The sequence below is a fragment of the Arachis duranensis genome, chromosome 4 (assembly GCF_000817695.3).
Source record: "Arachis duranensis cultivar V14167 chromosome 4, aradu.V14167.gnm2.J7QH, whole genome shotgun sequence".
Classification (NCBI taxonomy): domain Eukaryota; kingdom Viridiplantae; phylum Streptophyta; class Magnoliopsida; order Fabales; family Fabaceae; genus Arachis; species Arachis duranensis.
In genome coordinates this window covers 90,367,983-90,388,376 of record NC_029775.3, presented here as the reverse complement: position 1 = coordinate 90,388,376, position 20,394 = coordinate 90,367,983, and positions in this window count along the sequence as shown.

Sequence of the window (20,394 nt, the reverse complement as noted above, 5' to 3'; positions counted from 1 at the left end):
AAATATTTTTATTTTTACATACTTGCATATTTTATTTTCTTTTTATTACCATGAGCTGTATGTTTCTTTCATTGAATGACGCGTTCACTGCCTGATCCGAGCTTAGCTGCGTTTGATCCGAAAATTAAAAGAACTCTTTCACGTATAAGGCGAGCTCGGCGTTGGTTAGCCTCTGAGGGTGGTGAAGTGGTTACCACCAATTCACCATTCCTATCTGAGGATGAATCTGAAGCGTTATTTAAGGGAGAAAAAATCTCCTCTTCTATTGATTTTGTTGATCTATGCGCAGATAACATGGCAGCACCCAGGAGGGTTACTCTCCAGGAAGCAGGAGCTTCGGACTTTACACTGCCACCTTTCCAAGCACGTCATCCAAATCTGGCTGCAGATATTGAACTAAAGACTGTACTAATCAATCTACTGCCTAAGTTTCATGGCTTACCTACTCAAGAGCCTCTCAAGCACCTCAGAGATTTCCAGACTGCCTGTTCTACTGTTAGGCGTCATGGTGCAAATGAGACCTCTATTCTGCTAATCGCATTCCCGTTTTCTCTTGAGAGAAAGGCGAGGGAGTGGTACTACACTCAATCTGAAGCAGTTGTTACTAACTGGGATACGCTCAGGAGAGAGTTCTTAGAAAAATACTTTCCAGCTGAAGTGACTGATAGACTGAGAAAAGAAATTTCCTGCATTATTCAAGGTGACTCAGAGACTTTGTATGAGTATTGGGAGTGCTTCAGGAATCTCCTAGACGCTTGTCCTCACCACATGATTGACAAGCTGGTGTTGATCAGCTACTTCACACAGGGCATGAAGCCTCAGGACAAGACTACATTGGATGGTGCAAGTAATGGTTCTCTGAAAAAGTACAAGACCGCAGATGAAGATTGGCAATTGATTACCGATCTAGCTGAGTTTACTCGGAACGCCAGGCACAGGAACAACCATCCTAAGGCTGTTGCAGAGGTTTCCTCTAGTAGTGAGACTACCGCCCTCACGCGAACTCTGTATGTGATGACCAACTTACTGAAGCAAATACAGCTGAATCAACAACAACCTCAGCCCCCTCCATAACAACAGTCTCAACAGCTGGTCCCTCAGAGAGTGTGCGGAATATGTGCATGCTATACTCATTACATTGATGAGTGTCCGCAACTCCAACAAGAAGACAACACCTTGGCAGCTACCCATAACTTCTATGACCACCCAAATCAAGGATACTATCAGCAAGGCAAAAAATATAACCAATATGGGAACTACAATCAAGGTTGGCAGGAAAACTCCAACCAGGAATGGAGGGATAACTCCAACCAGGGGTGGAGAGGTAACTCTAACCAAGGATGGAGGGACAACTACAATCAAGAAGACAGAGACAATGGTGGAAATCAGAGGTGGAACAACAATTGTAATTAGCAGAACCGGTCTCAGCAGAACCAGAGCCAACCTTACCGAGCACCTCACCAAAGGCAAAATCAGGGATCTCAAAACAACCAACAGCAAAGCCCACCTTCCTCTTCCAATGACGAGTTGCTTCAGTCTATTGAGTAGAGACAAAAGACCATGGAGAACACACTTAGCTCTGCCTTAAATGGTCTAACTTCAGTTGTACAAGCTCTCGTCTTACAGATTGGATCTATGAACACCTCCAACAGTCAACCTGCCAGCTCTAGTGCACTTCTGTCTCAACCTTTGCCCAACCCCAAGGGAGGAATTAACGTCATTACTTTGAGGTCAAGCACTACACTGCCAGAAAGGAGTCATGAGGAGCCAAGTTCAAAAGAAGACATTCAAGTTGACAGCACTGTGGAGGTTGAAGACGCTGAAGAGGAGGATGTAGTACAAGACGTGGTTGACGAAGAAGTAGATCAACCAGGGAATGGAGCACCAAGGGGTGTTGAAGTTACTGAAGGTGCCATCCCCATTCCATTTCCATGACTTGTTAGGAAGCCCAGAAAGCAGCTGAAACTAGACCCCAAAATGGTAGAAATATTCAAAAAGGTTGAGGTAACTATTCCCCTTTTTGATGCCATTCAACAAGTACCTAAATATGCTAAGTTTCTAAAAGATTTGTGCATGCATAAAGATAAAATAAATGAATTAGAAACTATTCCTCTAGGTAGCTCTATTTCTACTTTTATGGGTGCCATACCAGAAAAGTGTGGGGATCTGGGTCCATGCATGGTTACTTGTACTATTTAGGGTGTACAATTTTTTTACTACATGTGTTATTTGGGCAGATGTGTGAGTATTATGCCATTATCTGTATATGATGCTTTGAGGCTATCCCCCTTGAAAAGGTTGGCAGCACGTATTATTTTGGCAGATAAAAGAATTATTTCTGTGGTTGGAATTGCTGAGGACGTGCTGATAAGCATTAAGGGGCTCATATTCCCCATTGACTTCTACATCTTGGAGATGCCCCCTAATGACTCAGGAAGACCATCATTCATCCTGCTTGGAAGGCCATTTCTGAAGACTTCAAAGTTCAAACTAGATGCCTTCTCAGGAACTTACTCTTTTGAGATAGATGGCAAAGCGGCGAGCTTCAACCTAGATGAAGCTATGAAGCACCGCCCAGAAGATCATTCCATCTTCTAGTGTAACATTATTGATGATACTGTAGCTGCAGTTCACCAGGAAGAAGTAGAAGAGATGCACATAGAGTAAGGTCCAAGTGTGGGGAAACCCTCTGAACACAATGAAGACACTTTGCCACCATCAATAGCACCAGATGATCAAGAACCTAGTCATGAGCAGAAAATAGAGCTGAAGCCCCTTCCATCCCACCTCAAGTATGCTTACCTTGAGGATAATCAGAAGCTCCCAGTTATCATTGCAAGGAAACTCACTTCCCAACAGGAGGAACAACTGCTTAATGTGCTGAGAAGACACAAGAAGGCCATTGGATGGAGCTTTGCGGATATAGTAGGCATCAACCCCCAAGTCTGTGAGCACCGTATATTTTTAGAAGAGGGAACAAGGCCTATCCATCAACCTCAAAGGCGGCTGAACCCCACCATTCTAGAGGTGGTCAAGAAGGAAGTAACCAGGCTGCTTGAAGTTGACATCATCTATCCAATCTCGGATAGTGAATGGGTCAGTCCAGTACAGGTGGTCCCAAAGAAATCTGGAGTCACAACAGTGAATAATGAGCATGGAGAGCTCATTACAACTAGAGTGCAGAATGCCTGGAGGGTATGCATTGATTACAGGCATCTCAACCAAGCTACCCACAAGGATCACTACCCCCCGCCCTTTATCGATCAGATGCTTGATCGCCTGTTAGGTAAATCACACTATTGTTTTCTATATGGTTTCACTGGCTATTTCTAGATTCATATAGCTCCTGAAGATCAGGAGAAAACTACTTTTACATGTCCCTTTGGAACGTATGCGTATAAGAGGATGCCTTTTGGCTTATGTAATGCACCGGCAACGTTCCAAAGATGCATGATGAGTATTTTCTCAAATCTTCTTGAGAACTGTATGGAGGTTTTTATGGATGACTTTAGTGTGTATGGTGATTCTTTTTAGCCTTTGCTTGGATAGTTTAGCTAGAGTATTAGATAGATGTGTTAGTTCAAACCTTGTATCAAATTTTGAAAAATGTCATTTTATGGTCCAACAAGGTATTGTTCTAGGACATGTTGTTTCTAATACTGGTATTTCAGTTGATCCAGCAAAGGTAGACATTATTTCTAGTTTACCTTACCCCTTCTCCATAAGGGAATTCCATTCGTTTCTTGGTCACGCAGGTTTCTACTGGCGATTTATCAAGGACTTCAGTAAGGTAGCACTACCTTTATCCTGCCTACTGCAGAAGGATGTTAAGTTCGAGCTGAATGTGGACTGCAAGGTGGCGTTTGATGAGCTGAAGACAGCCTTGACTCAAGCCCCTATTGTGAGAGGGCTTGACTGGAGTCAACCATTTGAGATAATGTGTGATGCCTCCAACCATGCAGTAGGAGCGGCGTTAGCTCAGCGCGATGGTAAGGACCCTTTTGTTATTGCCTATGCATCTAAGACCTTAGACGCTGCTCAGTCTAATTACACTATCACTGGAAAAGAGCTTCTGGCTATTGTTTTTGCTCTGGATAAATTCCGAGCATACTTACTTAGTACTAAGGTGGTAGTGTACTCAGATCATGCAGCTCTAAAATATTTATTAGCCAAGAAAGAGTCCAAACCAAGGCTCATACGATGGATATTATTGCTGCAAGACTTTGATTTAGAAATTAAGGATAGGAGTGGTTCACAGAATTTAGTGGCGGACCACCTGAGTCGCCTAGAGCACATCAAGGATGACTCCACTTCTATCAATGATGTTTTTTTCATTTGATAGCTTGCACACAATATATGAAGTAGTTCCTTGGTACGCATCTATGGTTAATTACCTTGTCAGTCATACCTTCCCTCCTAATTTTACTAAGCATCAGAGGGACAAGCTGAAAAGCGAGTCCAAATATTATATATGGGATGACCCATATTTATGGAGGTATGGTGCTGACCAGATAATTAGAAGGTGTGTGCCTCAATCAGAATTCCAGTCAATTTTAGAGGCCTGCCACTCCTCTGAGAGTGGTGGACATTTTGGCCCTTAAAGGACAGCTAGAAAAATTTTAGACTGTGGATTCTGGTGGCCCACTCTTTTTAAAGATGCTACTGCCTTCTGTAAATCTTGTGCCCCATGCCAAAGATTTGGTAATATATCCAAGAGGGATGAGATGCCCCAACAGTTTATGCTATTCTGTGAAATTTTTTATGTTTGGGGCATTGACTTCATGGGTCCGTTTCCAAACTCTAACGGTTTCTCATACACATTGTTACCTGTAGATTATGTTTCTAAATGGGTGGAAGCAATTCCTGCCCGTACTGATGATGCTAACACTGTTGTCTCTTTTATTAGAAATCATATTATCTATCACTTTGGATCACCACGAGTAATCGTGAGTGATCAAGGCACTCACTTTTGTAACAGGAGATTAACAGGCCTACTGAAGAAACATGGCATCCTTCACAAGATAGCAACAACTTACCATCCCCAGACCAATGAGCAAGATGAGGTGTCTAATAGAGAGATAAAGTGCATATTGGAGAAGATAGTCAAGCTTCATTGAAAGGACTGGAGCACCAGACTTGTTGATGCACTCTAGGCTTACCGGACGGCATATAAGACACCAATTGGAATGAGTCCCTTCCGCCTAGTCTATGGGAAGGCTTGCCACCTCCCAGTGGAGGTGGAGCACAAGGCTTTCTGGACAGTACGGGAATATAACCTGGGGTTGGCTAGAGCAGGAGCTAAGAGGAAGCTGCAACTGCAAGAACTGGAATGCCTTCATTTAGAAGCTTATGAGAACTCCATGCTATTCAAAGAGAAGGTGAGGGCTATGCATGACAAGCACATCAAGAGGAGAGAGTTTAGACCTGGGGACTTAGTCCTCCTTTACAACTCCAGGTTAAGGCTCACGCCAGGTAAGCTGAGATCAAGATGGGAAGGTCCCTACAGAGTAGAGAAGGCGGAGCCATACGGAGTCTTCCACCTGCATCATCCTTCAAGTTCCAAATTCATCAAGGTCAATGGACATCGCTTGAAGCCGTATCATGGTGAGAAGAAGAAGAACAAAAAAGAGCTAGAGATCTTCATCTTGGAGGATCCATTAATAGAAGAAGACTGAGCTTGTGGACCGTCCAACGTAAGGACATAAAAGCAAAGTGCTAGGTGGGAGACAACCCACCATGGTATGATCTTTCCTTTCTCTTAGTTTTATTTTATTTTATTTTTATTAGTGTTCAGTCATAATTTCTGTATAATCTTTCTGCATAAAAAAGGGGGTATCTGACGCGTGAGCGTCCACGACACGTACGCGTCGTATGTGAATGCGAGAATAAGAAGGCTTGAACAGAGAGTTCCGCGGGAGTGGCGTAGGAAGTGTGCGTTGCGCACAAACATCATGACGCATACGCGACGCGTGTGCGCCATTTGCAATTTTGGCACTCCACGCGTACGCGTCCGGGACGCGCATGCTTGGATGAGGAAATCAGTGTAAATGGGTGTTTGGCCAGAGAATTATGATGGTGTGGGGCTGGAACTGTGCTGGGAGCACAACCCCCATCACGCGTACGCGTTCCTGACGCGTTCGCGTCATTTTCACTACATGGCGAACCACGCGTGCGCGTGCCTGACGCGCACGTGTCGAATACAAAAATGGCCCCAAGCGCATAACGAACAGAGAGTTGTGCATGCGCAGCGATGCCTTCGCGCCATTTTCACAATCCATATCACGCGTTCGCGTCCTTGACGCTTACGCGTCACTTGGAATTAGCGCATCCCACTCGTACGCGGGCAGTACGCGTACGCGTCGCATGCGCTGCGTGGTTAAACCAGAACGCCGCCAGATTTCTTATCTTTTCTCCCCCAATCCTAATTTCTTTCTTCCTTCTTCCTTCTTCCTTCTTCTCTTCTATCTTCTTCTCCTTCTCCTCTTATTTCTCTCCCACTCACATCCTCCTTCTCTCTTTTTATCTTTTTCTCAAGGTTCTTTCTTCTTATCTTCTTTATTTCCTTCTTACTATTTATCTATTCTTTTTGCATTCTTTTAATTGGTGTTAGAAATTTAATTGGGTGATTGTTTTCTTTTTTATTTGCTTGTGGACATATTAGGGAGTGATTTGACAATTAATATAAATTTTTGGGTTACATGCATGTTGGATTTCATACTTTCCCTAACAAATTTTACATGCATACCAAGTGTTGTGAAAAAGCCCTTATGGCATTGTGAACTCTTAGTTATTCTATTCTTCTACTCTACTGCCTATTTTTCACAAAACCCTTGCAATCTTTTATTGCTTTAATATAATTGTCAATACAAACGTGATTGTTAGTTGTTACATTTGATAATCAAATTAAGCTATTAATGCTTGATCTATGCTACTCATGCCTTTGCCGGCATGCTAATAAACATCTTGCATCTAATTGTCTTAATTTATTAGGCTATATTTCCATTGATGTCCTAATTACATGAATTCGTGACCATGTGTTTACGACATTCTTCTTTACCTTGGCATTGATTATCATTTGTATTTTCCTCCTTCCGGTTCTAGCCATTTGATCTCATGTTCCTTTCTTTTCTCCCTTTTTAGGATGGCCACCAGGAAGGGTAAAGAGAAAGCCTCTAACAAGCCATCGGTGAGGAAAGAAACGAAAAGAGCACCAGCTGCGGGACCATCCTCAACATCCGTCAAGCCATCAATAAAGCGGGTCAAGAGAATCATCAAGGTCGATGAAACCAAGAAAGCCTTTCTAGCAAGGGACACTGCACGGTTCATTAACTGCTACTGTGACCAGATGTTCCCTATCTTGGCTAAGTAGAACTAAAACAATGAGCACCTACTCATCCTCCCTACCCACATTGTTGATCTTGTAAAGCCCCGCATTGTGTGCAAACAATGGGATTCTTACGGAGGCAGCCATGACAGGTCAACCTTTCTTGGGTAGTTGAATTCTACTCCAATTTTCACATGCCAGCCCTGCAGTCTGTCTATATCCGTCAGAAGCAAGTCCCTATATCTGAAGGGGCCATTCAGCGAGCTTTAGATCTCCCCACTGCTCTAGAAGGATTAGACGCATACCAAGAAGCCTCTTTCAAGTGCCAGACATACCAGTTTGACTGGGACGACGTCCTCAGAGTTATAGCACAACCTGGCAACAGATGGATCTATGGATACCATCAATCCTGACCTAAGTGCATATTGGCTTCAGCACTTACCTTGGAGGCTCGGGTGTGGGCACAGCTCATGTCCCACTATGTCTTTCCGAGCACTCAAGAGCCCTCTTTCACTGCGGACATGGCTGTTCTCATCTGGTGTATCCTTATAGACCAGCCTCTCAACTTACCGAGACACCTCCGGCAAACCATGGGCCACGTACAGATTGCGGGCAACCTACCTTTTCCCGCCTTGGTTTCAGATCTAGTCTCGGCAGCCGCAATCTCCTACAGAGCTGGGGACACCAGGGATATGATTCCACAGGATGATCAGTATGTTCCCAACAAAAAGTGCATCAGACCCCTAGCAGCCACTACCAGCTGGAATGTAGACCTGGCCGAAGATATTCCTTTTCCTTCCACATCACAAGTACCTTCAACAAATCTGCTGCTGTTTCAGATACTTCAGAGGTTGGACTAGCTAGACCGACAGGCAAAGCGCATGGAGCATCGTAACAAGCGCCGATTCACATACCTCAAGGAGCTGATTATCGGCAACCACCCACCTGAAGAAGAACCAGCTACTCCGGACTCTACTTCACCTACCAGCACCGGGAGCCATAACGACCCCGACTGTGGAGATGCTGCTACCAGCCCCCCTTTGTTCCTGACTGATGGCACCAAGGACGGTGCCAAGCTTTAAGTGTGGGGAGGTCGGTCGGTACCTGACTTCTGGAGGTAATTGCTCTTTCTTAACACCAATAGGTTATTTTTTTTCTTTTGTTAGATAGGATAGATTGCATAGTAATAAGCATTTGCATGTATGTTCTACTTGGTTGAAAAATAATAAGCTTCTTTTCAATACCCTATTTTGGAAAATTTCACTAATCCAAATTAAAATTTTATGTCAAACTTGTCTGAAGATTGTAATTTGGAACATGGTTTAGAGCTAGAACACACAACCTAGTGATATTTTGAGCCTAATTGTATGGTTACATGATTTAACCATTATTTTTATTCTTGTGTGTTTTCTCTCCTCTATGATTGCAATCTATGGTTTGTTCCATTCTATATGTCCATTGTTTAATGTATTCATGCATATGTATAATTGAGGCCATCATTTGTTATTAGCTCACTATCCCAAATGGCCTACCATTCTAATTACCTTTGTTCGCCACTTTGAGCTTTCTCTATTCCCTTTTATTCTTCATGTTACCACATCACTAGCCTTAAGCAGAAAAACAATGAACTACCCCAATTGAATCTTTGGCTAGTTTAAGATAAGGATTGTGTGTTAAATTGAGTGTCGGAAACTATGGGAACTATAGTTAATAAGAATGTGTGTTGCTTAATTGATAAATATTAAGAATTTGAATGCTACTCATGTGACATTATGAAAACCAATTGCATTGATGTTATAATGCTTTAAAAAAAATTTCCAAATTTAGGGGAATGAAAGCACCCCAATGTTAAGTTCAATAAAAAAGGATCAATGCATGAGAGATAAAAAAGAAGAACATTTAAATACATGAGTAGGTGAAAAACACAAAGTGAGACTGTGGGTAGTTAGGCATGATTTTGAAAACATGGGGAATGTGTGTGCATTAGGTGAAAACTTAGGTTAATCAAGGATTCAAATCTTAGCTCACTTGGCCATACATGTATCCTCACCCGTACCTAAACCCTATTACAACCTTGAAAAAGACCTCATGATGTTTGCATATGTGCACTAAACATTTGTTGATTGATTAGATGAAGTACAATTTTTAGAACGCATGAATAGAGGAGACTAGAGTGGATTACCCTATACACTTGAGAGTAATTAGAGTGCATGTACACTTCCAGTGAGGGTTCAATGCTTGACTCTATGTCCTCAGCTCTCACGAGCTATCTTCTCACAAGTTTATTTATCTTTTATTATGTGATTTGAGTTAGTGGAATCTGAATTTTATTTGTCTTGGAGAACTTCTTCATTTCTTTAACCAAGTAGGTATAGACATTTCATCATATAGTTGCATTCACATGTATAGGTTGCATTGCATGAGTCTTACTTTCCCCATTCATTCTTTCTATCTCCCTGAGCTTAGCATGAGGACATGCTAATGTTTAAGCGTGGGGAGATTCGATGCACCACTATTTTGTGGTGCATCTTGTGCTTAATTGAGTGGATTCTATCCACTATTCTCACACTTATTCATACAATTTGCATAGTTTTGCAATTCATTCCTAGTTTTGTTCTACAATTGAAAACTTGCTTCCTAAGCCCTTAAATTGTGTGTTTTAGTTCCCCTTTATACCATTCGATGCCGTGATCTATGCGTTAAGTGTTTTCAGGCTTTATCGGGCATAAATGGCTTAGAGGATGGAGAGGAAGCTTGCATAAATGGAAGGAGCACAAGAATTAAAGGAGATAGCCAGCGAGGAGCGACGCGTGCGTGCATCAGACGCGTGCGCGTGCCTGACGCGTACTTGTGACACGCGAGGATGACCAGCGACTCGTACACGTGACTGATGCGTACGCATGACATACGCTACTTGTAGAAATCACAGAAAATGCTGGGGCGATTTTGGGCCGAGTTTAGACCCAGTTTTTGGCCCAGAAACACAGACTAGAGCCAAGGGACAAGCAGAGACTCAAGAGACATTGACATTACGCATAATTTTAGTTTTAGTTTGGAATTTGAGAGAAAAAAATCACTACTTCCTCTAGGGTTCTTCACATTCATAGTTTTAGAGTTTTATGCTTTTGCTTTGGATATTGAGAAGAGTTACTACCTCCGTTGAAGTTTTCATTATTCTAGTTTGTTTCCTTATTCCTTACTCTTTTATTTCCCATTAACCTCATTCAGATACGTATGTTTATGATTTTGGGATTTATTAATGCAGAGAACTATTTTTACCTTTAATCCATTTTCAGTTGTTATTCAATTTATCATGTCTTCCCCTTATTCCCCTTACATGCCCGTGAACACATTATTCATGTCAATGGAGTAGATTCCCAACTTGACTTGGGAGTTGATTAAGAGGAGAACCTTGAGTTAGGAATACTCAAGTGTTAATTTTAATTGGAAGTTGTTGGCTGACTCTCTAGTCTCTAACTCTAATCCTTCCTTAGGAGAGGATTAGGACCTGAGGACAGAGTTGGTTAGTCAGTTACTTGACTTTCCTTTAATTAGTAAAAGATAACCAAGTAGAACAACAACCTCTTACTATTACACTTGGAAATATCCAACAAGGATAGAACTTTCGATTAATCTTCTCCCGGTCAAGGCTTTCATTTTGATTATATAAATTCTCTTGTTAATTTTCATTACTTTAATTTACAATTATTTATTTTTCTGTTCTTCAACTCTTAAAATTTCTTGGAAAACCGCTGATCAATAAAATAGCACTGTTTTGTTAACTCGTTGGGAGACGACCTGGGGTTCATACTCCGAGTATTTTATTTCTAAATTTTGTGACAACTCTTTTAAATTGATACGCGGAATTTTTATTGATTAAGAACTATACTTGCAATGCTGATTTCTGAATTAAATTCTTAATTGGTAATTTTTCGTACGTCAATTTTTGGCGCCGTTGTTGGGGAGTTGCAACAGTGTGCTAAGTTATTGATTGGTGTAAATATTTTTATTTTTACATACTTGCATATTTTATTTTCTTTTTATTACCACGAGATGCATGTTTCTTTCATTGAATGACGCGTTCACTGCCTGATCCGAGCTTAGCCGCGTTTGATCTGGAAATTGAAAGAACTCTTTCACGTATAAGGTGAGCTCGGCATCGTTTAGCCTCTGAGGGTGGTGAAGTGGTTACCACCAATACACCAGTCCTATCTGAGGACGAATCTGAAGCCTCATTTAAGGGAGAAACAAGCTCCTCTTCTATTGATTCTGTTGATCTATGCATAGATAACATGACAGCACCTAGGAGGGTTACTCTCCAGGAAGCAGGAGCTTCGGACTTTACACTACCACCTTTCCAAGCGCGTCATCCAAATCTGGGTGCAGAAATTGAACTGAAGACTGCACTAATCAATCTACTCCTAAGTTTCATGGCTTGCCTGCGTGTCACACACTTACGACGTAGGGTCAACAGAGTATCGAGTCTAAACTTGGAGCACGTGGTGGTTAGTCACTGCTTTCATCCAGGGAAACTCATATCTCAGATAATCATTTCACATTCATTCATAAGATTCCATAATCATTCATCATGACCATATCGTCATTTATACATCAGATGATGGCACATTTTATACATCACTCATCATAATTCGGGACAAGTAGAGGCAAAATCACAACCCTTGTATCCACCCGGAGAGCTTCTACACTAACCAACCTGGACCAAATGGGGCGCAACCACAACCCTTACATCTACCCAGGAGGTATGTTCTCATATGTCTAGAAGGAACCAAGGTAGGGATCCTAACCTCGCACCGTCTCACTGGGGGCGATTTTACAATACCTAGAGGAACAAGGAAGGGGATCCTCACCTTCCTTAATCTCTTTAGGGGTCGCACTTCCGAGAAATAGAGCTCAAGATAAAACAATCATTCAAAGCCACATTTTCATATTCAGCCATAAATCAATATCTATCACAGCCATTCAGCTCATGGCATAACCCATAACCAGCCAATCATCATTCTCAAATACAGCCCTTTGGCTCACGACATACATCGCACTTCCATCATCACCCACAGCAACTCATACAGTCATCATTAATCATAATTCATCTTGACTCTCCCGTTACTTCGTCTACATGTTACCACATCTCTTAGCCTCTCCCTATCGTCAGGCATACTATAAGTATTTAGGATATAAAAGGTGAGAATGGAGACTTAGAAGTCTAAAATTTAGCTTGAAAACTCAAAATCAACTTTGGGGTGAAAACGAGGTCACGCGTGCGCATCGCCCACGCGCACACGTGGAAAGCAGAAAATTTACAATGACGCATACTGATGAGCGGATAATTTATACGCTTTTTGGCATTGTTTTTAGGTAGTTTTTAGTATGATCTAGCTACTTTTTGGGATGTTTTTATTCATTTTTATGCAAAATTCATATTTGTAGACTTTACTATAAGTTTGTGTATTTTTCTGTGATTTCAGGTATTTTCTGGCTGAAATTGAGGGACCTAAGCAAAAATCTGATTCAGAGGCTGACAAAGGACTGCACTCGAAGGGGATTTTCTGGAGCTATAGAATTCCAAATAGTGCACTCTCAATTGCGTTGGAAAGTAGACATCCAGGGCTTTCCAGAAATATATAATAGTCCATACTTTCACGAGTTTTGACGACTTTCTGGCATCAAAATGCCAGTACTAGCATAAAAGTTGGAGTTAAACGCCCAAACTGGCACCAAAGCTGGTGTTTAACTCCAAGGAAGACCTCTACACATGTAAAGCTCAATGCTCAGCCCACGCACACACCAAGTGGGCCCGGAAGTGGATTTCTGCATCATTTACCTATTTCTGTAAACCCTAGTAGCTAGTTTCATTATAAATAGTACTTTTAGAGATTTATTTTGTACCTCATGATATTTTACATCTGACTTTGTATCTTCTACGGCATGAGTCTCTAAACCCCATGGTTGGGGGTGAGGAGCTCTGCTGTGTCTCGATGGATTAAGGCAATTACAACTATTTTCTATTCAATCACGCTTGCTTCCATTCTAAGATATTCATTCGCACTTAAACATGATGAATGTGATGATCCGTGACACTCATCACCATTCTCAACTTATGAACGCGTGCCTGACAACCACCGCCGTTCTATCTTAGATTGAATGCGTATCTCTTAGCCTCCATTCCGAAAGATCGAAGTCTTCGTGGTATAAGCTAGGATTATTGGCGGCCATTCCTGGGATCCGGAAAGTCTAAACCTTGTCTGTGGTATTCCGAGTAGGATCTGGGAAGGGATGACCGTGACGAGCTTCAAACTCACGAGTGTTGGGCGTAGTGACAGACGCAAAAGGATCACTAGATTCTATTCCAACATGATCGAAAACCGACAGATGATTAGCCGTGCAGTGACAGGGCACATGGATCATTTTCACTAAGAGGATGGGAAGTAGCCATTGACAACAGTGACACCCTACACACAACTTGCCATGGAAGGAGCCTTGTGTGCATGAAGAAGAAGACAGTAGGAAAGCAGAGATTCAGATGACAGAGCATTTCCAAAACTCCAACCAGTTCTCCATTATTGAATCACAAGTACCTTTTATTTCATGCTCTTTTATTTTATTGCAAACAAAACCCTTTTCATTGATAATCTCCTGACTAAGAGTTACAAGGTAACCATAGCTTGCTTCAAGCCGACAATCTCCATGGGATCGACCCTTACTCACGTAAGGTATTACTTGGACGACCCAGTGCACTTGCTGGTTAGTTGTGCGGAATCGCAAGTGTGATTGTATTTTCGTGCACCAAGTTTTTGGCGCCGTTGCCAGGAATTGTTCGAGTTTAGACAACTGACGGTCTATCTTGTTGCTTAGATTAGGAAAATTTTGTCTTTTGGGTCAGAGTCTTTTATTTTCTTTTCAAAAATTTTTCAAAAAAAAGTTATTATTTTTCTTTTAGATTCTTCTATTGGAGTTTAGTTGCATGTTTTAAGTTTGGTGTTTTCTTGTTAGTTTTTATTTTTTCGAAAATTTATTTTTGGTTTTTAAAAATTTTAAGTTTGGTGTTCTTTTTATGTTCTTGAATCTTTCTTGTGTTTTGATCTTAAAAGTTTTAAGTTTGGTGTTCCTTGGTATTTTTCTCAAATTTTTGATTAAATTAGTCATCAATTTTAAAAATCAAATCTTTTTAAGTTGTTTTTCAGTCATATCTTTTCAATCATATCTTTTTATTACTTTATTTTTTTAGTTTCCATGTTTTTTCATTATTATTTCGAATATATATATATATATAATAAATAAATAAAATAAATCCACATCATCTCCCTTTCTCCATCATGGAACTAAGTGGAAATGAACAGTCCAGAAGGACTCTGGGGTCATATGCTAACCCCGCTACTGCTTCATATGGGAGTAGTATCTGTATACCCTCCATCGGAGTCACTAGTTTTGAGTTGAATCCTCAGCTCATTATCATGGTGTAGCAAAATTGCCAGTATTCCGGTCTTCCACAGGAAGAACCTACTGAGTTTCTGGCACAGTTCTTACAAATTGCTGACACAGTACATGATAAGGAAGTAGACCAGGATGTCTACAGATTATTGCTGTTTCCATTTGCTGTAAAAGACCAAGCTAAGATGTGGTTAAATAACCAACCTAAGGCCAGCATAAGGAAATAGAAATAGCTGTCAGAAAATTTTCTGAATCAATATTTCCCTCCCAAGAGGATGACATAGCTAAGGCTAGACATCTAAGGCTTTAAACAAGAGGATAATGAATCCCTTTACAATGCCTGGGAGAGGTACAGAGAGATGCTGAGGAAATGCCCCTCTAAAATGTTTTCAGAATGGGTGTAATTAGACATCTTCTACTATGGACTTACAAAAAAAGCTTAGATATCCCTAGATCACTCAGCTGGTGGATCTATACACATGAGAAAGACAATTGAAGAAGCTCAAGAACTTATAGACACTGTTGCTAGAAATCAGCATCTGTACTTGAGTAGTGAGTCATCCATGAAGGAAGAGGCTAAAACAGTATCTACTGACCTTAGTCCTCCAGAAAAAGTTGCTGAACTCAATCAGCAATTACTTACTCTGACAAAACAGTTAGCAGAATTTAAAGAAATGTTACAAGATACTCGGGATGCTAATAAGAATATGGAAGCACAACTTGACCAGGCAAGACAACAGTTATCTAAACAAATAACAGAAGAATGTCAAGCTGTTCAATTAAGGAGTGGAAAAATATTAAATACATCAACTCAAAGCAACAAAAAGCCGTGGAAAGAACAGATGACAGAGGATGAACAGAATACTACCCAAAATCCCTCTGAGGTTAATAAGAGCCCAGAGAAGAATGATTCTGGCGTCAAAACACCAGAAAAGGGTGACAGACTGGCATTAAACGCCCAGTGGATGCCCAGTTCTGGCATTCAGACGCCAGAAAAGGGTGAAAAGTTGGTGTCAAACGCCAATTCCATGTTCAATTCTGGCATTCAAACGCCAGAACAGGGTAGGAGTCTGGCGTTAAATGCCAATCCAGCGCCCAATCCTAGCGTTCAAACGCCGATAAGGGATCAGACACCCGCAAGTGCTTATAATAACTCCCTCAAGAAGGTCTCTCACCCTGCTTCTGTAGGAAATAAACCTGCAGCAACCAAGGTTGAAGAATATAAAGCCAAAATACCTTATCCTCAAAAACTCTGCCAAGTGAAACAGGATAAGAAATTTGCCCGCTTTGCAGACTATCTCAGGACTCTTGAAATAAATATTCCGTTTGCAGAAGCACTTGAGCAAATGCCCTCTTATGCTAAGTTCATGAAAGAAATCTTAAGCCTTAAGAAGGATTGGAGAGAAACTGAAAAAGTTTTTCTCACTGAGGAATGCAATGCAGTCATTCTAAAAAGCTTACCAGAAAAGCTTATGGATCCCGGAAGCTTTATGATACCATGCACATTAGAGGGAATTTACACCAAGATAGCTCTATGTAATCTTGGGGCAAGCATCAAGCTAATCCCTGCATCCACTATCAGGAAGCTTGGTTTGACCGAAGAGATCAAACCAACCCGGATCTGTCTTTAACTTGCTGATGGCTCCATTAAATACCCATCAGGCATAATCGGGGATATGATTGTCAAGGTTAGGCCATTTGCCTTTTTCACTGACTTTATAGTGCTGGAAATGGAGGAGCACAAGAGTGCAACACTCATTCTAGGGAGACCTTTCCTAGCAACTGGACGCACCCTCATCGATGTCCAAAAGAGGGAAGTGACCCTGAGAGTCAATGAGGATGAGCTTAAGTTGAATGCTGTCAAAGCTATGCAGTATCCAGACACACCAAAAGACTGCATGAAAGTGGATCTTATTGACACTCTGGTAGAAGAAGTCAATATGACTGAAAGTCTTGAATCAGAGCTAGAGGACATATTTAAAGATGTTCAGCCTGATTTGGAAGGGCCAGAGGAACTAGAAGAACCTCTAAAAACTCCTCAATTAGAGGAAAAGTCCCCCAAACCAGAGCTTAAACCACTGGCACCATCCCTAAAATATGCATTTCTGGGAGAAGACAACACTTTTCTTGTGATCATAAGCTCCACCTTAAAGCCACAGGAAGAGGAAGCGCTGATTCAAGTGCTAAGGACACACAAGACAGCTCTTGGGTGATCCATAAGTGATCTTAAGGGCATTAGCCCAGCCAGATGCATTCACAAGATTCTCTTGGAGGATAATGCTAAGCCAGGGTTCAACCACAAAGGCGGCTGAATCCAGCCATGAAAGAAGTGGTGCAGAAAGAGGTCACTAAATTACTAGAGGCTGGGATTATTTATCCAATTTCTGATAGCCCCTGGGTGAGTCCTGTCCAAGTCGTCCCTAAGAAGGGAGGCATGACAGTGGTTCATAATGAGAAAATGAACTGGTTCCCACAAGAACAGTTACAGGGTGGCGCATGTGTATTGACTACAGAAGACTCAATATAACCACCAGAAAGGATCATTTTCCTTTACCATTCATAGACCAGATGCTAGAAAGACTAGCAGGCCATGATTATTACTGCTTTTTGGATGGCTATTCAGGCTACAACCAAATTGCAGTAGATCTCCAGGATCAAGAGAAAATAGCATTCACATGCCCATCTGGAGTATTTGCCTACAGAAGGATGCCATTTGGGCTGTGTAATGTACCTGCAACCTTTCAGATATGCATGCTCTCTATTTTCTCTGATATGGTGGAGAAATTTCTGGAAGTCTTCATGGATGACTTCTCAGTATATAGAGACTCATTCAGCTCCTGTGTTGATCACCTGACACTTGTTCTAAAAAGGTGCCAAGACTAACCTGGTTTTAAGCTGGAAAAAATATCACTTTATGGTGACTGAAGGGATCGTTCTTGAGCACAAGATCTCGAATAGAGGAATAGAGGTAGATCAAGCCAAGGTAGAGTTGATTAAAAAATTACCACCAGCTGCCAATGTTAAGGCAATCAGAAGCTTTCTAGGGCATGCAGGATTCTATTGGAGGTTTATAAAGGATTTTTCAAAATTCACAAAACCTCTAATTAATCTGCTAGCTGCTGACACACCATTTATATTTGACACAGAGTGTTTGCAGGCATTTAAGACCCTAAAAGCCAAGATGGTTACAGCACCAGTCATTTCTGCACCAAACTGGACATTACCATTCGAACTGATGTGTGATGCCAGTGATCATGCCATTGGTGCAGTATTAGGACAGAGGCATGACAAACTTCTACATGTCATTTATTATGCCAGCCGTGTCCTAAATGATGCACAGAAGAATTACACAACCACAGAAAAGGAGTTGCTTGTAGTGGTTTATGCCATTGACAAGTTCAGATCCTATTTGGTAGGATCAAAGGTGATTGTGTACACTGACCATGCTGCTCTTAAATATCTACTCACAAAGAAGGATTCAAAGCCCAGGCTTATAAGGTGGGTGCTGCTTCTGCAAGAGTTTAATATAGAAATAAGAGACAGAAAAGGGACAGAAAACCAAGTGGCAGATCACCTGTCCCAGATAGAACCAGTAGAAGGGGCGTCCCTCCCCATCACTGAGATATCTGAAACCTTTCCGGATGAGCAACTCTTTGCCATTCAGGAAGTACCATGGTTTGCAAACATTGCAAACTATAAGGCTGCAAGATTCATACCCAAGGAGTACAGCAGGCAGCAAACGAAAAAATTAATTTCTGATGCAAAGTACTACTTGTCGGATGAACCATATCTCTTTAAGAGATGCGCAGACAGATTAATCCGTAGGTGCATACCTAGAGAAGAAGCGCAGAGGATCCTGTGGCACTGCCATGGATCACAATATGGAGGACATTTCGGAAGTGAGCGAACAGCCACAAAAGTCCTCCAATGTGGCTTCTACTGACCTACTCTCTATAAAGACTCCCGAGAGTTTGTACGGAACTGTGACAGTTGCCAGAGAGCTGGTAATCTGCCTCATGATTACGCCATGCCTTAGAAAGGGATCTTAGAGATTGAATTGTTTGACGTATGGGGTATTGACTTTATGGCGCCTTTCCCACCTTCATACTCAAACACTTATATTCTGGTGGCAGTAGACTATGTATCTAAATGGATAGAGGCAATTGCAACACCCACTAGTGATACTAAAACAGTGATAAAGTTCCTCCAGAAACACATCTTCAGTAGATTTGGTGTGCCCAGAGCAATAATCAGTGATGGAGGCACTCATTTCTGTAATAAACAGCTTTACTCTGCTATGGTCCGGTATAGAATTAGTCACAAGGTAGCAACTCCATACCATCCACAAACAAATGGGCAAGCTGAGGTTTCGAATAGAGAACTAAAAAGAATCCTAGAATGGACTGTAATGGCCCGTAGAAAGGATTGGGCAAAAAGCTTGGATGATGCTCTGTGGGCATACAGAACAGCATTCAAGACTCCTATAGGAACTTCTCCATACCAACTTGTGTATGACAAAGCCTGTCATCTGCCCGTGGAACTAGAACACAAAGCCTACTGGGCAACCAGATTCCTAAACCTTGATGCTATATTAGCTGGAGAAAAAAGATTGCTCCAGTTGAATGAGTGGTGCACGAATTTGTAATTCGCACAACTAACCAGCAAGTGCACTGGGTCGTCCAAGTAATACCTTACGTGAGTAAGGGTCGATCCCACGGAGATTATTGGTTTGAAGCAATCTATGTTTATTTTATTAATCCTAGTTAGAATATCAATAAGATTAATTGGATTTAATGATAATAAGTCAAAGTATTTGGAATAAGGAATTGTTACTTTATTAATGGAGAATATGTTGGAATCTTGGAGATGCTTTGTCCTCTGAATTTCAACTTTTCCTTGAAATCCTCTTCCCACACGCAAAGTTCCTTCCATGGCAAGCTCTATGTAGGGTGTCACCGTTGTCAATGGCTACTTCCCATCCTCTCAGTGAAAACGTTCATATGCTCTGTCACAGCACGGCTAATCATCTGTCGGTTCTCAATCGGATACTCATTCAATCTGATGTAGAACGGAGGTGGTTGTCAGGCACACGTTCATGGATTGAGGAAGGTGATGAGTGTCACGGATCATCACCTTCTCCATAATTAAGCGCGAATGAACATCTTAGATAAGAACAAGCGTGTTTGAATGGGAAATAAAGGAATTATATTAAATCATCGAGACGCTGCAGAGCTCCTCACCCCCAACAATGGAGTTTAGAGACTCATGCCGTCAAAAAGTATGTAATTCAGATCTGAAAATGTCATCAGGTACAAGATAAGTCTCTAAAAGTTGTTTAAATAGAAAACTAGTAACCTAGGTTTACAGAATATGAGTAAACTAAGATAGTTGGTGCAGAAATCCACTTTTGGGGCCCACTTGGTGTGTGATGGGGCTTAGACTAAAGCTATTCACGAGTTGAGGCCTTTCTTGGAGTTGAACTCCAAGTTATAACGTGTTTTGGGCGTTCAACTCCGGATCATGACGTTTTTCTGGCGTTTAACTCCGGACAGCAGCATGTACTTGGCGTTCAACGCAAAGTTACATCATCTATCTTCGCGCAAAGTATGGACTATTATATATTT